Source organism: Natator depressus, chromosome 2, assembly GCF_965152275.1.
Source record: "Natator depressus isolate rNatDep1 chromosome 2, rNatDep2.hap1, whole genome shotgun sequence".
NCBI lineage: Eukaryota > Metazoa > Chordata > Testudines > Cheloniidae > Natator > Natator depressus.
The window spans coordinates 20,447,540-20,453,095 of record NC_134235.1 but is presented as its reverse complement, the minus strand read 5'-3'; the positions used below and the strand labels follow the sequence as shown (position 1 = coordinate 20,453,095).

Sequence of the window (5,556 nt, the reverse complement as noted above, 5' to 3'; positions counted from 1 at the left end):
GGTCTTGGGTGTCTTGTAAAGTATGTCTACACAGCTAATAAATTAATTAATAAATGGATTAACTAAAAATAAAAAGCATGATCTTAACTCAAGTTAGTGAACCCATATTAAAATAGCAGTGAAGACACAGAGAGTTTAACTTGGATTAGCAGCGCAAATTCAACCCCAGGCTCCCATATAGGTGTTAACTTGAGCTGCTAACCTGAGTTAAAAGCAAAGTTGCTGTGTCTTCAGTGAGATTTTAGCACGTTAGATAACCTGGGCTAAGAACAGATCTTTTTTTGTAGTGTAGACATACCTGTAGAGACACGAGGCCAAAGACAGACTACCTGCAAAGCGCACCAGTAGCCTACTAATATGCATCCTATCTTATTGTTACTGTATGGTTTGCTCAGAGTGGTCTGTTTTGAAGAGTTTATGCAGCTAGCTCCTGATTGATTCCCTTGTCTCCATCTTAGGCTACCCCTATCCTGCAACCGGAAGTGTAATTTTCAGCTTGTTTGACGTACCTGGGCTAGCTTTAAAAATAACAGCAAGGAGGCCCAGCCCTCCGGGTACATACTTGCATTGCTAGCATGCGCTGCAGCCTGCACCACCATGTCCTTACTGCTATTTTTAGCATGCTGGTCAGATTAAAGCTAGCGCAGGTACATCTACACGAGCAGCACTCCTCACCCCTGCCTGCAATGGAGAAATAGCCTTAGTGTAGCAATTACACACCAAGGAACAGAGATAAGGTTGCTAACTTTCTGACCGCAGAAAACCGAACACCTTTGCCCCGCCCCCTTCCCTGCCCCTTCCCCGAGGCCCTGCCCTCACTCACTCTGTCCCCCCTCCTTCAATTGCTTGCTCTCCCTCACCCTTGCTCACTCGCTCATATTCACTGGGCTGAGGCAAGGGGGTGTGATGTGGGCTTCGGCTGGGGCGTGGGCTCAAGGTGGGGCCAGAAATGAGAGGTTCAGGGTGCAGGAGGGGGATCCAGGCTGGCATAGGAGGTTGGGGGGTGAGGGCTCCGGCTGGGGGTGCAGGCTCTGGGATGGGGCTGGGGATGAGAGGTTTGGGATGCAGGAGGGGGCTCCAGGCTTGGGGGTGGGGCCGAGGGGTTTGAAGTATGGGAGGGGTCTCAGGGCTGGCGCAGGGGGCTGGGGTACGGGAGGGGATGTGGGCTCTGGGAAGGAGTTTGAGTACGGGAGGGGGCTCAGGGCTGGGCAGCGGATTTGGCATGCGGGAGGGGGTGCGTCATAAATATAAAGGGAAGGGTAACCACCTTTCTGTATACAGTGCTATAAAATCCCTCCTGGCCAGAGGCAACATCCTGTTACCTGTAAAGGATTAAGAAGCTCAGCTAACCTGGCTGGCACCTGACCCAAAGGACCAATAAGGGAACAAGATACTTTCAAATTTGGGGGGGGGAGGCTTTTGTTTGTGCTCTTTGTTTACATGTTTGTTCTCTCTTGGGACTGAGAGAGGCCAGACAGAAATCCATCTTCTCCAACACATCCTAATCCAAGTCTCCAATATTGCAACCAGTATAGGTAAACCAGACAAGGCGGATCTTGTTATCTTTTGTTTTATGTGAATTTTCCCTGTGTCAAGAGGGAGGTTTATTCCTGTTTTCTGTAACTTTAAGGTTTTGGGGGGATCCTCTGTGTTTTGAATCTGAATACCCTGTAAAGTATTTTCCATCCTGATTTTATAGAGAGATGATTTTACCTTTCTTTTTTTTTAAATAAAATCCTTCTTTTAAGAACCTGACTGATTTTTCCATTGTTCCAAGATCCAGGGGTTTGGGTCTTTGATGATTTTGTAACAAACTGGTTAGGATATTACTCTCAAGCCTCCCTAGGAAAGGGTGTGTGTAGGGCTTGGGGGGATATTTTGGGGGAAGACGTCTCCAAGTGGTCTCCTTCCCTGTTCTTTGTTTAAAACGCTTGGTGGTGGCAGCATACTGTTCAAGGACAAGGCAAAGTTTGTACCTTGGGAAAGTTTTTAACCTAAGCTGGTAAGAATAAGCTTAGGGGGTCTTTCATGTGGGTCCCCAGATCTGTACCCTAGAGTTCAGAGTGGGGAAGGAACCCTGACAGGGTGCAGGGTGCGGGCTCTGGGAGGGAGTCTGGGTGCGGGATGGGGCTCAGGGCTTGGATAGGGGATTGGGGCATGGGAAGAGGGTTGGGGTGCAGGCTCTGGGTGGTGCTTACCTCAGGAGGCTCTCAGAAACAGCCAGCATGTCCCTCTAGCTCCTAGGCGCAGGAGTTACCAGGAGGGCTCCACACGCTGTCCCTGCCCAAGGTGCAGGCGCTGCCGCAAGTGCCGGCTTCGCAGCTCCCATTGGCTGGGAACCGCAGCCAATGGGAGCTGCAGAGGCAGTGCCTGCAGCCGGGGTCAGTGTGCAGAGACCCCTAGCTGCTCCTGTGCCTAGGAGCCGGAGGGACATGCTGTCTGCTTCCAGGAGCTGTGCGGAGCTGGCTGCTGTGGCCAATCAGACTTTTAGCGGCCTGGTCAGGTGTGCTGACTGGAGATGCCATGCAGTGGGGTGGGATGGAGCATTTTTAACATTGTGCTTACAAGGAATGAATTGTTCCCCTTTCTGAATCAGTCTGTATAACAATGTGAGTGGCTGAGCATAAGAAGGAAGATTTAAGCTGCAAGAAGAGCAGTCAGGAAGATGAAATCCATCCCCCACCCCAAATTCAAGCGTGGAGTATGGCTGTCTATGTGCTGGAGTAGCAGTTGGAGCTGCTATGCAGCAGTGGCATAGGGTGTGGGCCACAGGATCTGTGCAAATATGGATCCTTCCCCAGATCTCCATCACTGTCCTCCATGCTGGCCTGTGCTGTGAGACCCTTTCCGCATCACACAGGTACAAAGCCACCCCTGCATGGCTGCTCTGTCTCCAGCACAGTCTCCAAATGAGGGACTCTAAGTGCCGCAGAGGAACTTGGACTGGGCTTGCACAGCGGTAACTGGGCAAATATATCTCCTGAGAGATACAAAGCCTATGTTGTGAAGAGAGAAATTAGGCTAATGGCTCTAACTGGCGGGAGGAGAAGCAACAGGGGAGGAGTTAGACACTTGAGGACATGAGACCCAAACACTGCATACAAAGCTGCCATCTCCACGGGAAAGGGAAACAAGCCAGGGATTGTGAGGGAGCTGTCAAAGCCCAGATTGCTCCTGCCGTTTGTGCTGACCTACAGAGAGCCAGCTGCTGTGCTATTTGAGTGGCTTTGGCTTGTTTTCTTAAATGGCTTTTTCCAAAGGAAATAAAACAATGCTGATATTTAAGAGAATTGCTGAAAGACGAGTGGACCAGTGTGCAGCATGGGCAGTCATATTCCTCTGGCTCTTGGCATCACTTGGATCATTTCTTTTTAGCAGCACTTTGGGACTGTGGGTGAGAGCCAGAGGTCTGCTGTACACTATGTGTGTGTGTGGTGGGGTTCGATCTAAGTTAAGCAACTTCAGCTACGTGAATAACGTAGCTGAAGTTGACGTACTTAGATCGACTTACCGTGGTGTCTTCACCGCGGTGAGTCGACTGCTGACGCTCCCCCGTCGACTCCACCTGTGCCTCTCACAGCGCTGGAGTACAGGAGTCGACAGGAGAGCGCTCGGGGGTCGATTTATCGCATCTAGACTAGACGTGATAAATCTGCCTGCCGATCCGGCGGGTAGTGTAGACATACCCAGAAAGAAAAACTGGACAAAGGCACCTTAGACTGCTCTAGATTGTTTCATTCTTCCTACCTAGCCTCATTCATCACTTCAATATGTTGTTTTAGGTGGGTTTACTTGAACCCTTAGTATCTGCTGCGTACTATAGACTGCGTACTACAGGCTCACCTGATAGAAAGATACTGGCTGATCACCAGGAAGAAGAAAGAAAAGACTTGCACCTCCGTGAACTGAGCCAAAAAAACCCATGTGTGGTAAAAACATCCATGGAAGAATCAGAAAAGATGGACTGAAAATCTTCAACCAAGTCAGCATATACTGTGTATAGGTTGAGAGAGATCAGAAGTCATCAGGTGATAATGACACTGCTAAGCACCTAAAGAGTCAGCAGCATCAAGCATTGTCTCTTCTTTGAACTCCGATGCACTAGCCAGGTACACAGGAAAAGCACCGGGAACTTTTGAATTTCATTTCCTGTTTGGTCAGCGTGGCGAACTCAGCAGCACAGGTGACCATGCAGTCCCCCCAGAATCGTAGAGCATAGAATGTTTCTGTGCTCCCCCATCATCTCCATCCCTGAGGTTATCGCAGATTAGAAGATGGAAAAAACACACTCGCGATGACATGTTTTCTGAGCTCATGCAGTCCTCCCGCACTGATAGGGCACAGCTTAATGCATGGAGGCATTCAGTGGCAGAGGCCAGGAAAGAATTGCTGTGTTTGCTTAACAGCAAAAGCATCATGCCTCACTAGCGATCCTGCCTGAGCCAGGTCACTGTGTCACACGCACTCCGCGCTGTGTCAGCCTTGGGCAGGGGCATGCCCGCTTTGTGAGCCGGAAGGCCATAGATATAGACATTGCATTAGGTAGTTTCTGTAGCTAGAGAAAACATTCCTGTGCATTCAGCAAAGTCTGTGGCAAGAAAAGAGAAACCCCATTCAAGTTGGGTTTCTGTAGTGTAGTGGTTATCACATTTGCCTAACACATGAAAGGGCCCTGGTTCAAAACCGGGTGGAAACAGGTCACTGTTTCTTTCTCTGACTCCCCTCCTGCATTTTTAGTCTTAGAACAGACTGCACTGTGAAATTTTACTTTGAATTATATCAATTATGAGTTAAATAATATGGAAGCTCTCTCTAAGTTATAGTCCCGGGTTCCTTACTCTTTCAGCTGCTCTGATAAATTAACATTTTTATTAGGGGCGGGGGAAAATTTTCATGAAGCCTTTAATAGGGACTAAATGCTATCTAGGACTCTGAAATAATCTTAACATGGCCCACAGAGTGCAATCCTTTGTTCTGGATTTGTCATTCCACAAGTTGAACTGCTCCTTACTACTGTCCAGGCTTCATGAGCCATGGGAGCAAGGGGCAGGCTGGGGTACGTGTGACCGCTGCTGGGAGAGCAGCCTGAGGCAGAAGCCTCCAGCTCGCATGATATTCCAGGCAGGACTGAATCTCCATGAGATGAAACTTAAAGAAGAGAATGACCTGGAGTCACTCTCATTCGGTGCTCTAAGAGGAGGATATCCATGTCTGTCCAGGCGCCCCGATCGATCTCACCGAGGTCTGCCAGGAGCACCCAGGAGATGTACCATGGCTATCAGTCCTACTGCACCATCTGCTGTGAAGGCAAGGAGCATCTGCCAGCAGCACCCAGGAGACGTACGGTGACGGTGAGCTGAGCAGGCTCCATGCTTGCCATGGTATGGCAACCATGGCAGTGAGCTGAGCGGGGCCAGCGGCCGGGACCCCAGCTGGCAGGAGCCGGTGGACAGAGCCCCAGACTGGCAGCAGGTTGAGCCGCTCAGCCTGCTGCCAGTCTGGGGCTCTGTCCGCCGAGCCGCTCAGCCCGCTGCCTGCCTGGAGTTCCAATCATCC

The 5,556-nt window shown here is 50.1% G+C and overlaps 1 non-coding gene across 1 annotated transcript; it reads left to right on the top strand.

The window, feature by feature from the left end:
* Positions 1-4,623: 4,623 nt before the first annotated feature.
* Positions 4,624-4,696, top strand: TRNAV-AAC (transfer RNA valine (anticodon AAC)). Its single transcript has one exon. It is a non-coding gene; the product is annotated as a tRNA-Val (tRNA).
* The last annotated feature ends 860 nt before the right edge of the window (positions 4,697-5,556 follow it).